This window comes from Pleurodeles waltl, chromosome 2_2 (assembly GCF_031143425.1).
Source record: "Pleurodeles waltl isolate 20211129_DDA chromosome 2_2, aPleWal1.hap1.20221129, whole genome shotgun sequence".
In the NCBI taxonomy this organism is placed as follows: Eukaryota; Metazoa; Chordata; class Amphibia; order Caudata; family Salamandridae; genus Pleurodeles; species Pleurodeles waltl.
This window is the reverse complement of record NC_090439.1, coordinates 1,189,373,744-1,189,395,046: the sequence shown is the minus strand read 5'-3', so window position 1 is coordinate 1,189,395,046 and position 21,303 is coordinate 1,189,373,744.

Here is a 21,303-nt window from a genome sequence, read left to right as displayed (position 1 = left end):
GACAATCAGCCAAAACTATACCTTCCACAAGAGCATCTTGTTCTGTGGAAGAGAAGAGATCAGGTAGAGGATCACTGTCTTCTTCCTGTCCCTCATCAGTTGCCATGAGCAGGGTGAGATCAGCCCTGTCATAGTAGGGTTTCAGGCGGTTTACATGGAGTACCCTAAGGGGACTCCTTGCAGTGCCTAAGTCAACCAAATAGGTGACTTCACCCTTTTTGTCAACAATTGTGTGGGGACCACTCCATTTATCTTGGAGTGCTCTTGGGGCCACTGGCTCCAAGACCCACACTTTCTGCCCTGGTTGGTACTGAACCAAAACAGCCTTCTGATCATGCCATTGCTTCTGGAGCTCTTGGCTGGCCTGAAGGTTTTTACTGGCCTTTTTCATATACTCAGCCATCTTTGATCTGAGGCCAAGTACATAATCCACAATATCCTGCTTAGGAGCTTTTAAAGGTTGTTCCCAACCCTCCTTCACAAGTGTTAGTGGACCCCTAACAGGGTGTCCAAAAAGAAGTTCAAAGGGGCTGAAGCCCACTCCTTTTTGGGGTACCTCCCTGTAGGCAAAAAGGAGGCATGGTAGAAGGATATCCCATCTCCTGCAGAGTTTTTCAGGGAGACCCATAATCATGCCTTTGAGAGTTTTGTTAAATCTCTCCACCAGTCCATTTGTTTGTGGATGATAGGGTGTTGTGAACTTATAAGTTACACCACACTCCTTCCACAAGGCCTTTAAGTATGCAGACATGAAATTGCTTCCTCTGTCTGATACTACTTCCTTTGGAAAGCCCACCCTGGAAAATATTCCCAGGAGGGCCTTTGCCACTGCAGGAGCTGTAGTGGTCCTTAAAGGAATAGCTTCAGGGTATCTTGTGGCATGGTCCACTACCACCAAGATAAATCTATTGCCTGAAGCAGTAGGAGGGTCAAGGGGGCCAACTATGTCAACCCCTACCCTTTCAAAGGGAACCCCAACCACAGGCAGTGGAATAAGGGGTGCCTTTGGAGTGCCACCTGTCTTGCCACTGGCTTGACAGGTTTCACAGGACTTACAAAATTCCTTTGTGTCCTCAGACATCCTAGGCCAATGAAACAAGGGAACAAGCCTGTCCCATGTTTTCATTTGTCCCAGATGCCCAGCTAGGGGAATGTTGTGAGCCAGTGTTAGGAGGAACTTTCTGTACTCCTGAGGAATCACTAGTCTCCTGGCAGCTCCAGGTTTAGGATCCCTTGCCTCAGTGTACAAGAGGTTGTCCTCCCAGTAAACTCTGTGAGAGTCACTGACATCCCCATTAGCCTGTTTGACAGCTTGCTGTCTCAGACCCTCTAATGTGGGACAGGTTTGCTGTGCCACACTCAGCTCCTCTCTGGCAGGCCCCCCTTCACCCAAAAGCTCAGCAGTATCTGCTTCAAGCTCCTCTGGTGTAGGTTCTGCACAGGGAGGGAATTCTTCTTCCTCTGAAGTTGAATCCACTGTAGAGGGAGGGATAGTAGGAAGTGGTTTGCTTCTACTAGCCCTAGCTTTAGGGAGCACTTGGTCTATTGTTCCAGGATCCAAGCCTCCCTGTCCTTTTTGCTTTTTGGCCTGAGCCCTTGTCAAAGCAAAAATATGCCCTGGGATGCCCAGCATTGCTGCATGGGCCTCCAACTCCATATCTGACCAAGCTGATGTCTCCAAATCATTTCCTAGTAGACAGTCTACAGGTAAATCTGAGGCTACCACAACTTTCTTTGGACCAGTAACCCCCCCCCAGTTGAGATTAACAACAGCCATGGGGTGGCTAAGTGTGTTGTTGTGAGCATCGGTTACTTGGTACTGGTGACCAAGTAGGTGTTGTTCAGGGTGGACCAGTTTCTCTATGACCATAGTCACACTGGCACCAGTGTCCCTGTAGGCCTGAACCTCAACACCATTTATTAGGGGTAGCTGCTTGTACTTATCCATATTAAGGGGACAAGCAGCTAAGGTGGCTAAATCAATAGCCCCCTCAGAGACTAACACAGCCTCTGTGGTCTCCCTAACAAGACCAACCCCAACTAAGTTACCAATAGTGAGCCCAGCTACTCCCTTGGATTGGCTATTAGTAGGTTTGCTCCCACCACCACTGCTATTAGTAGGGACACTAGGTGTAGCAGTAGGGGTTGTAGTGGTAGGAGCGTTGGTGCTTTTCTTTGGACAACTGGGATCTGTTGTCCAATGGCCTTTTATCTTACATAAATAGCACCATGTTTTTTTTTCCTTGTTCTGATTTGAAGAGGATTTGGGCCCACCACCCCCACCAGAGTGTTTTTGTGGGCCTGATGAAGACTCATTTTTAGATTTGTCCCCACCCTTGTCAGAAGACTTACCATCCTTCTTCTTGTTGCCATCTTTGTCACCCCCTGTATGAACTTTTCTGTTCGCCCTTGTTCTGACCCATTTGTCTGCCTTCTTTCCCAATTCTTGGGGAGAGGTCAGATCAGAATCCACTAAGTACTGGTGCAACAAATCAGACACACAATTATTAAGAATATGCTCTCTCAGGATCAAGTTATACAGGCTGTCATAATCAGTAACTTTACTGCCATGTAACCACCCCTCCAAGGCCTTCACTGAATGGTCAATGAAATCAACCCAGTCTTGTGAAGACTCCTTTTTGGTCTCTCTGAACTTTATCCTGTATTGTTCAGTGGTTAAGCCATAACCATCCAGGAGTGCATTCTTAAGAACATGGAAATTATTGGCATCACTTTCTTTCACAGTAAGGAGCCTATCCCTACCTTTTCCACTAAATGATAGCCATAGGATAGCAGCCCACTGCCTTTGAGGGACATCCTGTACAACACAGGCCCTCTCAAGTGCAGCAAACCACTTGTTAATGTCATCCCCCTCCTTATAAGGGGGAACTATCTTGTGCAGATTCCTGGAATCATGATCTTTTACAGGATGACTATGGGGAATACTGCTGCTGCCACCATGGGTTTCAAAACCCAACTTCTGTCTTTCTTTCTCTACTTCAAAAGACTGTCTATCCAAATCCAGCTGTTGCTTTTTAAGCTTCAGTCTGGTTTGTTCCACTCTCAACTTGTTGAGTTCCCTCTCTAACATTCTGTCATCAGGGTTGGTGGGAGGGACATTCCTAGACACAGAAGAATGAGCAGAAGGAGACCTGTCCCTTACAGAAGCCACCCTAACAGCTTGGCTAACAGAAACATCACTACCAGTGTGGTGAGAATAAATGCTTTTGCTATGATGTGAGACAACACTATTTGCATGGTGTGGCTCTCCATCATTACCAACTATGCTAGACTGTCTAGTAATGGGCAGGCTAGGGAGTTTCTTTCCTGCATCTTTTCCTGGGGTAGTCCCTGGATCAGATTGGGAACCATTTGCTACTTTTTCAACAGATGTGGTCCCTATGGCCTTATCTTGTTCTCTAAGCATGTTAAGCAATAATTCCAAGGAAGGATTCTTCCCTACACTCAAACCTCTCTCTATGCAGAGACTCCTTGCTCCTTTCCAGCTAAGGTGATCATATGCAAGTTTGGACAGATCAACATTTTGGCCTGTGCCAGACATTTTTAGAGAGAGTTAAAGTGATAGAAAAAGAGAAAAAAGTTTTCAGAACTTTTTAGAAAGACAGAAAAAAACTTTTTACACTTTTAAGAACTTTTTGAAAGTTTAGAAGTACTTTTCAGCACTTTAGAAAAGAGTGAAAAGAGGAAATGCTAAACTTTTTAGCAATGTGTACACACACTGAACTTGTTTTGTATATTTTTCTCTTATGAAAAGTACAATGACAAGAGTGGTGAGTAGTCTCAAAGCACTTATCCCACCGCTGCACAACCAATGTAGGAGGCTGGACTGGCTTGTAGTGAGTACCAAGGGGTACTTGCACCTTGCACCAGGCCCAGTTATCCCTTATTAGTGTATAGGGTGTCTAGCAGCATAGGCTGATAGATAATGGTAGCTTAGCAGAGCAGCTTAGGCTGAACTAGGAGACGTGTGAAGCTACTACAGTACCACAAGTATCACTTGCACAATATCATAAGAAAACACAATACACAGTTATACTAAAAATAAAGGTACTTTATTTTTATGACAATATGCCAAAGTATCTTAGAGTGTACCCTCAGTAAGAGGATAGTAAATATACACAAGTTATATGTACACAATACCAAAAATATGCAGTATAGTCTTAGAAAACAGTGCAAACAATGTATAGTTACAATAGGATGCAATGGGGACACATAGGGATAGGGGCAACACAAACCATATACTCCAAAAGTGGAATGTGAATCACGAATGGACCCCACACCTATGTGACCTTATAGAGGGTCGCTGGGACTATTAGAAAATAGTGAGAGTTAGAAAAATAGCCCTCCCCAAGACCCTGAAAAGTGAGTGCAAAGTGCACTAAAGTTCCCCAAAAGACAAGGAAGTCGTGATAGAGGAATAATGCAGGAAAGACACCAACCAACAATGCAACAACTGTGGATTTCCAATCTAGGATACCTGTGGAACAAGGGGACCAAGTCCAAAAGTCACAAGCAAGTCGGAGATGGGCAGATGCCCAGGAAATGCCAGCTGCGGGTGCAAAGAAGCTTCTACTGGACTGAAGAAGCTGAGGTTTCTGCAGGAACGAAAAGAGCTAGAGACTTCCCCTTTGGTGGACTGATTCCTCTTGCCAAGTAGAGTCGTGCAAAAGTGTTTTCCCTCCAAAAAAACGCCAACAAGCCTTGCTAGCTGCAAATCATGCGGTTAGTGTTTTTGGATGCTGCTGTGGCCCAGGAGGGACCAGGAGGTCGCAAATTAGACCAAAAGAGAGAAGGGACGTCGAGGAAGACAAAGAGCCCTCTCAGCAGCAGGTAGCACCCGAAGAAGTGCCAGAAACAGGCACTACGAGGATGCGCAAAACAGTGCTCGCCGAAGTTGCACAAAGGAGTCCCACGTCGCCGGAGACCAACTTAGAAAGTCGTGCAATGCAGGTTAGAGTGCCGTGGACCCAGGCTTGGCTGTGCACAAAGGATTTCCGCCGGAAGTGCACAGGGGCCGGAGTAGCTGCAAAAGTTGCGGTTCCCAGCAATGCAGTCTAGCGAGGTGAGGCAAGGACTTACCTCCACCAAACTTGGACTGAAGAGTCACTGGACTGTGGGGGTCACGTGGACAGAGTTGCTGGATTCGAGGGACCTCGCTCGTTGTGCTGAGAGGAGACCCAAGGGACTGGTAATGCAGCTTTTTGGTGCCTGCGGTTGCAGGGGGAAGATTCCGTCGACCCACGGGAGATTTCTTCAGAGCTTCTGGTGCAGAGAGGAGGCAGACTACCCCCACAGCATGCACAAGCAGGAAAACAGTCGAGAAGGCGGCAGGATCAGCGTTACAGAGTTGCAGTAGTCGTCTTAGCTACTTTGTTGCAGTTTTGCAGGCTTCCAGCGCGGTCAGCAGTCGATTCCTTATCAGAAGGTGAAGAGAGAGATGCAGAGGAACTCTGATGAGCTCTTGCATTCGTTATCTAAAGTTTCCCCAGAGACAGAGACCCTAAATAGCCAGAAAAGAGGGTTTGGCTACTTAGGAGAGAGGATAGGCTACTAACACCTGAAGGAGCCTATCAGAAGGAGTCTCTGACGTCACATGGTGGCACTGGCCACTCAGAGCAGTCCAGTGTGCTGGCAGCACCTCTGTTTCCAAGATGGCAGAGGTCTGGAGCACACTGGAGGAGCTCTGGACACCTCCCAGGGGAGGTGCAGGTCAGGGGAGTGGTCACTCCCCTTTCCTTTGTCCAGTTTCGCGCCAGAGCAGGGGCTAAGGGGTCCCTGAACCGGTGTAGACTGGCTTATGCAGAATTGGGCACATCTGTGCCCAAGAAAGCATTTCCAGAGGCTGGGGGAGGCTACTCCTCCCCTGCCTTCACACCATTTTCCAAAGGGAGAGGGTGTAACACCCTCTCTCAGAGGAAGTCCTTTGTTCTGCCATCCTGGGACAAGCCTGGCTTGACCCCAGGGGGGCAGATGCCTGTCTGAGGGGTTGGCAGCAGCAGCAGCTGCAGTGAAACCCCAGGAAGGGCAGTTTGGCAGTACCAGGGTCTGTGCTACAGACCACTGGGATCATGGAATTGTGCCAACAATGCCAGGATGGCATAGAGGGGGCAATTCCATGATCATAGACATGTTACATGGCCATAATCGGAGTTACCATGGTGAAGCTACATATAGGTAGTGACCTATATGTAGTGCACGCGTGTAATGGTGTCCCCGCACTCACAAAGTTCAGGGAATTGTCTCTGAACAATGTGGGGGCACCTTGGCTAGTGCCAGGGTGCCCTCACACTAAGTAACTTTGCACCTAACCTTTACCAGGTAAAGGTTAGACATATAGGTGACTTATAAGTTACTTAAGTGCAGTGTAAAATGGCTGTGAAATAACGTGGACGTTATTTCACTCAGGCTGCAGTGGCAGGCCTGTGTAATAATTGTCAGAGCTCCCTATGGGTGGCAAAAGAAATGCTGCAGCCCATAGGGATCTCCTGGAACCCCAATACCCTGGGTACCTCAGTACCATATACTAGGGAATTATAAGGGTGTTCCAGTAAGCCAATGTAAATTGGTAAAAATGGTCACTAGCCTGTCAGTGACAATTTGGAAAGAAATGAGAGAGCATAACAACTGAGGTTCTGATTAGCAGAGCCTCAGTGAGACAGTTAGTCACTACACAGGTAAAACATTCAGGCACACTTATGAGCACTGGGGCCCTGGGTTACCAGGGTCCCAGTGACACATACAACTAAAACAACATATATACAGTGAAAAATGGGGGTAACATGCCAGGCAAGATGGTACTTTCCTACACCCTCCCACCCACCCTGAAGACAGATTGTTAGAAAGGTGCTCAATAGATTGAGAGTGGAACAAACCAGACTGAAGCTCAAGAAGCAACAGCTGGATTTGGAAAGACAGACCTTAGAAGTAGAGAAAGAAAGACAGAAATTGGGTTTAGAAACCCATGGTGGCAGCAGCAGTATTCCCCATAGTCATCCTGCAAAAGAGCATGATTCCAGGAATCTGCATAAGATAGTTCCCCCTTATAAGGAGGGGGATGACATTAACAAGTGGTTTGCTGCCCTTGAGAGGGCCTGTGTTGTACAGGATGTCCCTCAAAGGCAGTGGGCTGCTATCCTATGGCTATCATTTAGTGGAAAAGGTAGGGATAGGCTCCTTACTGTGAAAGAAAGTGATGCCAATAATTTCACAGTTCTTAAGAATGCACTCCTGGATGGTTATGGCTTAACCACTGAACAATACAGGATAAAGTTCAGAGAAACCAAAAAGGAGTCTTCACAAGACTGGGTTGATTTCATTGACCATTCAGTGAAGGCCTTGGAGGGGTGGTTAAATGGCAGTAAAGTTACTGATTTTGAAAGCCTGTATAACTTGATCCTGAGAGAGCATATTCTTAATAATTGTGTGTCTGATTTGTTGCACCAGTACTTGGTGGACTCTGATCTGACCTCTCCCCAAGAATTGGGAAAGAAGGCAGACAAATGGGTCAGAACAAGGGTGAACAGAAAAGCTCATACAGGGGGTGACAAAGAGAACAATAAGAAGAAAGATGGTGAAAAATCTCAAGATAAGCATGGGGATAAGGGTAAAACCAAAGATCCCACTTCAAATCTTAAACACTCTTCAGGGGGTGGGGATAAAACAAGTTCTTCCTCTTCTTCTCAACCTACACAATTTAAAAAGCCTTGGTGCTTTGTGTGTAAAAATAGAGGCCATAGGCCAGGGGATAAGTCCTGTCCAGGTAAACCCCCTGAGCCTACCACCACTAATACATCAAGCTCTAGTGCCCCTAGCAGTAGTGGTACTAGTGGTGGGACTGCTGGCAACAGTCAAGTTAAGGGTGTAGTTGGGTTCACTTATGGGTCCATAGTAGAAACTGTGGTAGTCAGTACCAAGACAGTTTCTTTCACACCTAGTGGCATTGGCCTTGCCACACTGGCTGCTTGTCCCCTTACAATGGATAAGTACAGGCAGACAGTTTCAATAAATGGTGTTGAGGCCTTGGCCTACAGGGACACAGGTGCCAGTATCACTTTGGTGACTGAAAACCTAGTGCACCCTGATCAACACATCATTGGACAACAGTATAAGATTATTGATGTCCATAACTCCACTAAGTTTCTTCCCTTAGCTATAATTCAGTTTAGTTGGGGTGGAGTTACTGGCCCTAAGCAGGTGGTGGTATCACCTAGCTTACCTGTAGACTGTCTCTTAAGTAATGACCTAGAGGCCTCAGGTTGGGCTGATGTAGAGTTTTATGCCCATGCAGCCATGCTGGGCATCCCTGAGGAATTGTTCCCTCTCATTTCTACTGAAATGAAAAAGCAAAAAAGAGAAGGCCTGAAAACTCAGGATCCCTCTCCATCAACAGGTAAAAAGGGTATCACAGTATCCCCTAACCACCCTACCATTCAGGATACCATTCCTGTGGTGGGAGAAACCTCTCCTGGGGTGGCACCTGTTCCAAGGGAATCATCAGTTGGCAAAACTGTACTCCCTGAGGTGGAAGTACCTCTCTGTGGGATAACTAACATTGGTGAGAAAAAGAGCACCATTTTAGTTAACATGGAGCATCCCTTCAACCCTCCCAGAGACACTTTAGTGCAGAAACCCTGCACTGCCTCACAACACTTAGGACAGCATCCCTGCCCTAGTGTGGAGCTCATAGGACAGCATCCCTGCCCTGCTCCAACTCAAGAGAAACAGCATCCCTGTTCTCTCTTCCAGCCATATGGACAAAGTTTTTGCCCAGCTATGGCTTTTCTGAGACAGCATCCCTGTCTGGCATTCCCATCACTACAAATAGGTTCAGTGGCCAATTCCCACTGCTCTAAACTAAAACTTACTGATAGAAAATCTAAAAATACATCTTCACATTGTTGCTTAGCTAAAAAACTTCAAACAGGGTGGTTTAAATCCACACAGGGAAGTAATCATATAGTGGATGATAAAGGGAGTAACCAGTCTATTGCAGAGCTACTCTCTACTTATCACCACTTAGACAATAAAGTCTCAACTGGCCAAGGTTAGCCTTATTGTCCTTCGTTTGGGGGGGGGGGGGGTTGTGTGAGAAAGTAGCCTCTTTCTAGCCTTGTTACCCCCACTTTTGGCCTGTTTGTGAGTGTATGTCAGGGTGTTTTCACTGTCTCAGTGGGATCCTGCTAGCCAGGGCCCAGTGCTCATAGTGAAAACCCTATGTTTTCAGTATGTTTTTTATGTGTCACTGGGACCCTGCTAGTCAGGACCCCAGTGCTCATAAGGTTGTGGCCTATATGTATGTGTTCCCTGTGTGGTGCCTAACTGTCTCACTGAGGCTCTGCTAACCAGAACCTCAGTGGCTATGCTCTCTCATTTCTTTCAAATTGTCTCTAACAGGCTAGTGACCAATTTTACCAATTTACATTTGCTTACTGGAACACCCTTATAATTCCCTAGTATATGGTACTGAGGTACCCAGGGTGTTGGGGTTCCAGGAGATCCCTATGGGCTGCAGCATTTCTTTTGCCACCCATAGGGAGCTCTGACAATTCTTAAACAGGCCTGCCACTGCAGCCTGAGTGAAATAACGTCCACGTTATTTCACAGCCATTTTACACTGCACTTAAGTAACTTATAAGTCACCTATATGTCTAACCTTTACCTGGTAAAGGTTAGGTGCAAAGTTACTTAGTGTGAGGGCACCCTGGCACTAGCCAAGGTGCCCCCACATTGTTCAGGGCCAATTCCCTGGACTTTGTGAGTGCGGGGACACCATTACACGTGTGCACTACATATAGGTCACTACCTATATGTAGCTTCACAATGGTAACTCCGAATATGGCCATGTAACATGTCTAAGATCATGGAATTGCCCCCTCTATGCCATCCTGGCATTGTTGGCACAATCCCATGATCCCAGTGGTCTGTAGCACAGACCCTGGTACTGCCAAACTGCCTTTTCAGGGGTTTCACTGCAGCTGCTGCTGCTGCCAACCCCTCAGACAGGTTTCTGCCCCCCTGGGGTCAAGCCAGGCTTGTCCCAGGATGGCAGAACAAAGGACTTCCTCTGAGAGAGGGTGTTACACCCTCTCCCTTTGGAAAATGGTGTGAAGGCAGGGGAGGAGTAGCCTCCCCCAGCCTCTGGAAATGCTTTCATGGGCACAGATGTGCCCATTTCTGCATAAGCCAGTCTACACCGGTTCAGGGACCCCTTAGCCCTGCTCTGGCGCGAAACTGGACAAAGGAAAGGGGAGTGACCACTCCCCTGACCTGCACCTCCCCTGGGAGGTGTCAAGAGCTCCTCCAGTGTGCTCCAGACCTCTGCCATCTTGGAAACAGAGGTGCTGCCAGCACACTGGACTGCTCTGAGTGGCCAGTGCCACCAGGTGATGTCAGAGACTCCTTCTGATAGGCTCCTCCAGGTGTTGCTAGCCTATCCTCTCTCCTAAGTAGCCAAACCCTATTTTCTGGCTATTTAGGGTCTCTGTCTCTGGGGAAACTTTAGATAACGAATGCAAGAGCTCATCAGAGTTCCTCTGCATCTCTCTCTTCACCTTCTGCCAAGGAATCGACTGCTGACCGCGCTGGAAGCCTGCAAAACTGCAACATAGTAGCTAAGACGACTACTGCAACTCTGTAACGCTGATCCTGCCGCCTTCTCGACTGTTTTCCTGGTGGTGCATGCTGTGGGGGTAGTCTGCCTCCTCTCTGCACTAGAAGCTCCGAAGAAATCTCCCGTGGGTCGACGGAATCTTCCCCCTGCAACCGCAGGCACCAAAAAGCTGCATTACCGGTCCCTTGGGTCTCCTCTCAGCACAACGAGCGAGGTCCCTTGAATCCAGCAACTCTGTCCCAGTGACTCCCACAGTCCAGTGACTCTACAGTCCAAGTTTGGTGGAGGTAAGTCCTTGCCTCCCCACGCCAGACTGCATTGTTGGAAACCGCGTCTTTTGCAACTACTCCGGCTTCCGTGCACTTCCGGCGGAAATCCTTTGTGCACTGCCAAGCCTGGGTCCACGGCACTCTAACCTGCATTGTACGACTTTCTAAGTTGGTCTCCAGCGACGTGGGACTCCTTTGTGCAACTTCGGCGAGCACCGTTTCATGCATCCTTTTAATGCCTGTTTTTGGCACTTCTCCGGGTGCTACCTGCTGCTGAGAGGGTTCCTTGTTTTGCTCGACATCCCCTCTCTCTCCTGGTCCAATTTGCGACCTCCTGGTCCCTCTTGGGCCACAGCAGCGTCCAAAAACACTAACCGCACGATTTGCAGCTAGCAAGGCTTGTTGGCGTTCTTTTGGCGGGAAAACACTTTTGCTCAACTGTCCACGGCAGGAGAGAGCCGTCCACCAAAGGGGAAGTCTCTAGCCCTTTTTGTTCCTGCAGAAACCTCAGCTTCTTCTGTCCAGTAGAAGCTTCTTTGCACCCACAGCTGGCATTTCCTGGGCATCTGCCCGTCTCCGACTTGCTTGTGACTTTTGGACTTGGTCCCCTTGTTCCACAGGTACCCTAGATTGGAAATCCACAGTTGTTGCATTGTTGGTTTGTGCCTTTCCTGTATTATTCCTGTATCACGACATCTTTGTCTTTTGGGGAACTTCAGTGCACTTTGCACTCACTTTTCAGGGTCTTGGGGTGGGCCATTTTTCTAACCCTCACTATTTTCTAATAGTCCCAGCGACCCTCTACAAGGTCACATAGGTTTGGGGTCCATTCGTGGTTCACATTCCACTTTTGGAGTATATGGTTTGTGTTGCCCCTATCCCTATGTGTCCCCATTGCATCCTATTGTAACTATACATTGTTTGCACTGTTTTCTAAGACTATACTGCATATTTTTGGTATTGTGTACATATAACTTGTGTATATTTCCTATCCTCTTACTGAGGGTACACTCTAAGATACTTTGGCATATTGTCATAAAAATAAAGTACCTTTATTTTTAGTATAACTGTGTATTGTGTTTTCTTATGATATTGTGCAAGTGACACTTGTGGTACTGTGGTAGCTTCACACGTCTCCTAGTTCAGCCTAAGCTGCTCTGCTAAGCTATCATTATCTATCAGCCTATGCTGCTAGACACCCTATACACTAATAAGGGATAACTGGGCCTGGTGCAAGGTGCAAGTACCTCTTGGTACTCACTACAAGCCAGTCCAGCCTCCTACAACCACCAGGAAGCCAGAGACGCCTTTCATCAGTCATTGGCTCTTGTATCGACAAGGCACGGAACCGATCACACTTATCTAACCCAGGGACTAAGCCTTGCCCTCCCATTATTGTAGTATGTGGGGATTTCAAAACCAAGCCAGATCTATCTATGGTTGACCAGGCCAGGCTGGAGGCAGGGAGAGGACCCCAACCCTGATTCCCGAGTTTGGAACTTTAGGACAGTATTTCAGTGCTTTTCTCTTGTTGAATGATGTCTATCCCCTTAATGGCTACACTCCTTCGGATTATTGGGCACAGCACACCTTTAGATCTGGCTAGCAGGAGAGTTTAGTAGATTGCATGTTGCACTTGGAGTCATAGAATAAAACTGCTGCCATGTCTTTAGAAAAATCGAAAGAGATCACATTCTAGATCAGAAGGAAACATCTAACCTGGTTATCATTCAGAAATGTGACATACCAATGAGATTAACAGGCCCTGCTGGCAACTATCCACTCAAGGCTAACTCCTGCTCCAGGCTGTCCCCCATAAGAATCAAAATAGTATGGTTTGTTTCTGAGTGCCCAAAGCTGGAGCAGGCTTTAACAACTAAGCTAAGAACAAGACACCCTATAGATGAGGGTGGAGCCCATCTACAGCTATTGTGTGCCTTCTCCTTGTTTTTTCGTCATGCAAAAGCCTGGATACCATGTCAGGTGATTAGTCGTGTTTTACAAATTCTGATTGATTGATTGATTGAGACAGGAATACAGGTGCTTCATCAAATTCAACAAGAGCATGTAGAACTTAAAGCCTGAGAAACCCTTATATTGTCTTTAATACACAAGGACAATATACGTTTCTGGAATATGGTTAACAGAGTTTGTGAAGGCCCAGCCTCAAACCTGCATACAGTACTTACATCTACTGCTTGGTTCAGAACCTTTGCATATATGTATAGAACCACAGCCCTCAGCATTGGCACTGCAATGTCCTCCCCATTCTCCAGCCCTAGCAAGACAGGAGATCATTCAGAAAGTTCTGCAGATATGCTGACAGATGCACCAAATTTAAGGGTACTTGACTGTCTCGTCCTCCCCAGCCCAGGAGCATGCACAAGAACACACCACACACGGTGCTTGTAGTCAGAGTCTTTATTCATCAGCGTACAACACTCAAATGACTTCTCATTATCTCTTAGCTGTTAATGACCACACCTTAGGAGCTACGAAGACGCAGTGATGCAGTGACACTGAGTGTGGAGACCGCTGGGCATGGAGAATGGCAGCAGGGCCTCTGTGCCACAGGTTAGACGCCGCTGGCGAGCTGCTGGGAAGCTGCTGGGAAGCTGCCGGGAGCATAGGGAGCAGCAGAGGCCACTGGGCCCAGAGCGTGGTGCTGGGCCACGGAGGTGCTGAGAAGGCCGCCGCAGAGAAATGTACCGGGAACCCAGCAAGTCATAGGTTCATGGAGGAGGCGAAAGAAAGAGGAAGAAGGTGGAGCATCAGCCTTGCAGCTCCAGGTGTCCGGCCAAGTTCTGACTGAGCTGCCCTGACTGCACCGTGCTCACAACATTCCACTTCCCCCTCTGATTGCCAGACTGCCTGCCTGCCATCCCACCTGGCCTGGCCCGTTACCCCATTCTGCCCTGCTGCAGGAAGCCGGATCAGCCTCTGCCGTCGCCTACCCTGCAAGCTTGGCTTTCCATCGTGCCACCAAAACCAGGGTGCAGAAAAGGTGAGTCTCCTACGTCCCCGGCTCCCCGAGGCTCTGCTCCTGGACTTATTTTCTCATAGCCAACCTTTCAGGTTATAAGACTAAAGCCAACTTTGTCATAAGAACCTGGTTAATTAATCCCCTGCCTCTTATTTCTGATAACCTCGCTCCTCGAGGCTCTGCTCCTGGACTTCCTTTACCATTGCCACCGCAATAACCCCTTGACTGACTTGGCCCCTGTTCGGCCCCTGTTCTCAAGCTGCTTGCCCTCCCCGTAATAGCATTCGGACAAAGAGCGGGGGTTGGTGGGCTTGCGGCTTTAGTGTTCACCCTAGTCAACCCTATATTGCGTTGCCACCGGCACCCAGCCCATGTTACTGGATCAAAGAGGGGGCTGGAATTTCAAAGGTTTGTTGAGGACTAAAGGAGAAATGGTCCCGCGTGAGCTCCAAGTGAGTGGCGCAGTGCCTGGCGCCCCCGGCAGAACCTGAAGTTTGGAGTTTGGAGTGCCAGTGGCGAGCAGGAAGCACTAGGCAGCAGGCAGCTTGTTAGGAGCAGAAGCAGCTGGCATTAGGCCAGTGTGGCTTGCCAAGCATTGCTTTTCCTGCTCCGCTCACCCCGGGGTATTGATGGACACAAAGCAGTAGAGCGCTGTGGAAGTGCATTGACTGCGGTTTAAAGTGTTTTTTAGGGAACAGTAAATTGGGACCACCCCGGAGAGGAGAAGAGTCCGGGTGGATGGGCCCCTAAGTCCTCACTGGAATTACTGCCCTTGAATAAAGTGAGAGACCACTTCATCACCCCTTTGCCTCTATTTGGTGCCAGTGGCTCATTGAAGAGGCAAAATTATGACCTTAAAAAAACTTCGCTCAGGGCGCCTGCTCTCAGGAAGGACATGTGTAAAACCTAAATCCAACCCCGTTCGGAATAAGGTCAATCCGGCCTTTCAGTTGAAGGGCCAGAATCAAATATTTACTCTATGGGAAAAAGAAAAAATCTCTTACGTGGAGTCAAAGCGTGACCTCCCCCTCGGCATGACAGACGGTCTGGAGCTGAGTGGAACCTTGTCCAAGGGGGTCTCAAAGGAGGACCACTCCATCCATAAAAGATTGAGGGGAGGAGCAGAGAACATAGCTCACCTTTGAGTCCCCTCTACAGAACACTCAGAACATTCAGAAACGCTGCGCCCCCCGCTCCCTCCTCCCCCTTCTGCTAGTAAGCCCTTCTCCACCAGTTGAGTCCCTCTGAAGATTTCCTAAGTCAGCAGAAGTTCTCCTAGAATCTTGGTTCCTCTTCAGGGCCATAGGGACTCCTGTTACCGGTCCCCAAGACTTTACCCTGCCTGATTTGGATTTAGATCTCTGCAGGAGATATGGGTATCAGGCTAAAGACTATTCTTCGCTTCCTGGGGATTTCTTGCCTATCCTTCCATCAACAGGTCTCCATCTGTTTAGCAGTACTCCATTGTTACAAGACTGTGGCCCTCATTATGACATTGGTGGTAAATTCTGAATACCACTGCAGTGATGGCCACCAACATACTGCCACGGAAGCGAACATCCGTCCGCCAGATTATGACATACACGCACCAAACCGACATAAACCAGCCACAACCACAAATCCACCAGATCCAACGAATATGATAAACTGACAGAACTAGCACCCATACCGTTACACCAACAAAACAATGCCCTCCAAATAATGACCCACGGCGGTAAACCATTGGCGTGCACACCGCCGCGGCTGGAATGGCCGCCCAAAAACAAAAAAAGACAACATTGGCAACAACAAAAAACCCACACCTGACACAAATACACACACCCACACACCCACCAACAGCACCATATAACACCCTACACATCACCCATAAAGTTTTGCAAACACGAGAAGACCGCTACACCTTGCCACGCCAATCCCAGAGACAACTGCACACATACACCACAATTACCCATTCATCCGTCACGCACCACACACACCACACACCCCACCACATTACTCTACACCCTCTGCACATCACACACACACACCACACAACACCCATGTCCCCACAAAGGTACCCCCGTTTCACTGATGAGGAGTTGCAGGTGATGGTGGAGGAAATAGTCAGGGTAGAGTCACAACTATTTGGAGCACAGGTACAGCAGATCTCCATTGCCAGGAGGATGGAGCTATATCAGAGGATCGTGGAGAGGGTGAACGCTGTGGGAAAACATCCACGCACAAGGGATGACATTCAGAAAAGGTGGAACGACCTACGGGGAAAGGTGTGTTCCATTGCAACAAGGCACCAGCTCGCCATCAGGAGGACTGGCGGTGGGCCCCCGCCTCCACCCCCACAGCTGACAGCATGGAAGGAGCAAGTCTTGGCAATACTGCATCCTGAGGGCCTCACTGGAGTAGCCGGAGGACTGGACACTAGTGAGTCACGATTACCATCCTACCCCCACCCCATACCTGTATGCCATCTCACCCCCCTCACCTTGTCTCCCTTTATCCCACTCCATCCCACACAGTGCACCACCTTAATTACCACACCTAAATGTCTACCCCTACCGCCATACACACGGCAAGCACATCCCTACCAGCTCAGCATGCACACACACCGGCAATGCATGGACATCATGGAGAACTACCAATCCCACAATCCATCACCATACACTTCTAAAGGTGGGAGGACAACACCAATATAATTGGGAATGGTAGAAATGCACAATGTGTGACAGACAATTACCCTAACTAATCACTCACATCCCCACAGGTGCCCCAGCCAGTGTCAGCGGCATGAAGGTGCCACGGCAACCCAGTCCCCAACCAGAAGATCCCCTCAGTGATGACAGCAACATTGGAGGTCTTGATCTGGATGAACTCCCCATCCCATCAGGGACCACTGGTCAGTCGGCTACTGTGAGAAAGTAGCCTCTTTCTAGCCCTTTTACCCCCACTTTTGGCCTGTTTGTGAGTTTATGTCAGGGTGTTTTCACTGTCTCACTGGGATCCTGCTAGCCAGGGCCCAGTGCTCATAGTGAAAACCCTATGTTTTCAGTATGTTTGTTATGTGTCACTGTGACCCTGCTAGCCAGGACCCCAGTACTCATAAGTTTGTGGCCTATATGTATGCGTTCTCTGTGTGATGCCTAACTGTCTCACTGAGGCTCTGCTAACCAGAACCTCAGTGGTTATGCTCTCTCTGTACAAATTGTCACTAACGGGCTAGTGACCAATTTCACTAATTCACATTGGCATACTGGAACACCCTTATAATGCCCTAGTATATGGTACTGAGGTACCCAGGGTATTGGGGTTCCAGGAGATCCCTATGGGCTGCAGCATTTCTTTTTCCACCCAGAGGGAGATCTGACAATTCTTACACAGGCCTGCCAGTGCAGCCTGAGTGAAATAATGCCCACGTTATTTCACAGCCATTTTACACTGCACATAAGTAACTTATAAGTCACCTATATGTCTAACCTTCACCTGGTGAAGGTTGGGTGCAAAGTTACTTAGTGTGAGGGCACCCTGGCACTAGCCAAGGTGCCCCCACAGCGCTCAGGGCAAATTCCCCGGACTTTGTGAGTGCGGGAACACCATTACCCGCGTGCACTATACATAGGTCACTCCCTATGTATAGCGTCACAATGGTAACTGCGAACATGGCCATGTAACATGTCTAAGATCATGGAATTGTCACCCCAATGCCATTCTGGCATTGGGGAGACAATTCCATGATCCCCCGGGTCTCTAGCACAGAATCCGGGTACTGCCAAACAGCCTTTCCCGGGGTTTCACTGCAGCTGCTGCCAAACCCTCAGACAGGTTTATGCTCCCCTGGGGTCCAGCCAGGCCTGGCCCAGGAAGGCAGAACAAAGGACTTCCTGAGAGAGAGGGTGTTACACCCTCTCCGTTTGGAAAAAGGTGTCAGGACTGGGGAGGAGTAGCCTCCCCCAGCCTCTAGAAATGCTTTGATGGGCACAGATGGTGCCCATCTCTGCATAAGCGAGTCTACACCGTTTCAGGGATCCCCCATCTCTGCTCTGGCACGAAACTGGAGAAAGGAAAGGGGAGTGACCACTCCCCTGACCTCCACCTCCCAGGGGAGGTGCCCAGAGCTCCTCCAGCGTGCCCCAGACCTCTGCCATCTTGGATTCAGAGGTGTGCTGGCACACTGGACTGCTCTGAGTGGCCAGGTCCATCAGGTGACGTCAGAGACTCCTTCTGACAGGCTCTTACCTTTCTTACTAGCCTATCCTCCTTCCTAGGTGGCCAAACCTCCTTTTCTGGCTATTTAGGGTCTCTGCTTTGGGGAATTCTTCAGATACCGAATGCAAGAGCTCACCAGAGTTCCTCTGCACTTCTCTCTTCACCTTCTGCCAAAGGATCGACCGCTGACTGCTCAGGACGCCTGAAAAACCGCAATAAAGTAGCAAAGACGAAGCCTGCAACCTTGTATCGCTTCATCCTGCTGGCTTTCTCGCCTGTTTCCTGGTGGTGCATGCTCTGGGGGTAGCCTGCCTCCTTCTTGCACCAGGAGCTCTGAAGAAATCTCCTGTGGGTCGATGGAATCTTCCCCTTGCAACCACAGGCAACAAAAGACTGCATCACCAGTCCTCTGGGTCCCCTCTCAGCACGACGAGTGTGGTCCCTGGAACTCAGCAACTCTGTCCAAGTGACTCCCACAGTTCAGTTACTCTTCAGTCCAAGTTTGGTGGAGGTAAGTCCTTGCCTCCCCACGCTAGACTGCATTGCTGGGTACCGCGTGATTTGCAGCTGCTCCGGTTCCTGTGCACTCTTCCATAATTTCCTTCTTGCACAGCCAAGCCTGGGTCTCCGACACTCCAACCGGCAGTGCACAACCTTCTGAGTTGTCCTCCGGCGTCGTGGGACTCCCTTTTCTGACTTTGAGTAGACTCCGGTTCACTCCTCTCCCAAGTGCCTGCTCCGGTACTTCTGTGGGTGCTGCCTGCTTCTAGGAGGGCTCCATGACTTGCTGGGCGCCCCCTCTGTCTCCTCATCCAAGTGGCGACATCCTGGTCCCTCCTGGGCCACAGCAGCATCCAAAAACCCTAACCGCAACACTTGCAGCTAGCAAGGCTTGTTTGTGGTCTTTCTGCGTGGGAACACCTTTGCAAGCTTCTTCGTGACGTGCGACATCCATCCTCCGAAGGGAAAGTTCCTAGTCCTCTTCGTGCTTCCTCCACCAACTGGCAGCTTCCTTGCACACTCAGCTGGCATTTCCTGGGCATCTGCCCACTCTCGACATTGTCGCGACTCTTGGACTTGGTCCCCTTGTTTCACAGGTACTCAGGTCCGGAAATCCACTGTTGTTGTTTGCTGGTGTTGGTCTTCCTTGCAGAAACCCCCTATCACGTCTTCTGTGCTCTCTGGGGATTATAGGTGCACTTTACACCTACTTTTCAGGGTCTTGGGGTGGGTTATTTTTCTAACCCTCACTGTTTTCTTACAGTCCCAGCGACCCTCTACAAGCTCACATAGGTTTGGGGTCCATTCGTGGTTCGCATTCCACTTTTGGAGTATATGGTTTGTGTTGCCCCTATACCTATGTGCTCCTATTGCAATCTACTGTAACTTTACATTGCTTGCATTACTTCCTTTTGCTATTACTGCATATTTTGGTATTGTGTACATATATCTTGTGTATATTTGTCATCCTCATACTGAGGGTACCCACTGAGATACTTTTGGCATATTATCATAAAAATAAAGTACCTTTATTTTTAGTATATCTGTCTATTGTGTTTTCTTATGATATTGCGCATATGACACCAGTGGTATAGTAGGAGCTTCGCATGTCTCCTAGTTCAGCCTAAGCTGCTCTGCTATAGCTACCTTCTATCAGCCTAAGCTGCTAGAAACACCTCTTCTACACTAATAAGGGATAACTGGACCTGGTACAGAGTGTAAGTACCCCTTGGTACCCACTACAAGCCAGGCCAGCCTCCTACAGGTGGGCATCTCCTTTGCCCCAGGCACCTCAGGCCCTGCCTCACTGAGCCCTGCTGCCCTCAGTGAGGAGGCTATTTACCTCCTGAGATCCCTCACTGTTCGGCAGTCAACCTTACTGTTAGAGGACGGTTCTGACCATCAGGACTGCCCTGATTTTTCGATTTTTGACCACCTGGTTTTTGACTGTTTACTGTGAGGAAGCCTCCTATGAGGTGACTCCCGCACAATAAACACATGGTAAAATGGACTGCACGTGTTTACCGCTGGTGTCGCCGTGCTAAGGACAGGCTGCTGTGGCGCAGCAAGGCAGGAGGCCCCAGGCAGGTTACATGTGATCATGTGGGCGCATGGATGTGCACCCATGTGAGGGCTGTGGGAGGAGGATTCCTAGTGTGCGCAGCCCTAGAACTGCGCTTAGATAGTCCTGGTGCAGGAGGAACTATGCAGAGTGGGTGGTGACCTGGAGTAGGTCTCATGAGAGGGGTGTACACATGTGAGGGAGAGTCAGGGTGTTTACTGTCTTTTCACTGTAGGGACACCCAGTTCAATGCCAATGTCAGGGTGCTTAAGGTATTTGCATTGGGGGATACTCCATTGAATGTCAATGGGAAAGGAGGGCCTAGGGTGCAACTCCAGTTCTCTGGGGTCCACCGAGACCAGAGTCACACCAAAGTACACTGTAACCTGTAAGAAAAGAATGATGCAGTAGGTTACAGGAGCATAGTTGTACAACTTATGGGTCATCCAGGGATGTCATATTTCTCTGCCTCAGCTCAGGATTAGGGCCAATTACTGCTCTGTCCAGTTGCTGGAGCAGGGCCTAGCATCAATCAGCCAGCTGTCATTCAGTGCCAGGAGCAGGCTGGAGAAGCCCTGCGAGGAATGTCAGGTAAGAGGGACTGAGACTTTCATAGCACATGTGGCAACTAACTCCTGGAGGATGCCATCTTGAGCTATCCCAGAAGACTGTGCAAGAAGGAGGGGATGGGAGCAAGGAAGTGATGTGGCACATCTGGATAGGCCAGAGGTGCAGACCTGCTGGACACTTCCGCCCCCACTTAAAAGGTCCTGCACAGGGGAGAGCTCTCTCTCTTGGCTGTGCTTCACTGCTGGACACTGGGACTGCAGACGGGCGTCATGGACAACTGGAAGGAAGAACCTCCTGACTGCCCATGGGGCAGGGACTCTGCCCCTGAAGGATCCCAGGCCAGCGAGGCGAATGCCAGGGCCAGGCAAGCTGGCCCCCTTACCCCCCCAGAGGACTAGTTGGGGGAAGGACTGGGCTGGCGCAAGGAGAGCGCGCTGCCCAGAAGGAAAAAAGGGAACCCAGAGGAAAGAGTGGCGCAGGAGTCAGTGGGACTGGCTCCGAGGATCTGGGACCCTTCCAGGCCAGGAGGCCTAAGGAGAGTACTCCTGGTGGCAAGGGCTTGTCACCAGGAGTGGAACGACACAAGAATGAA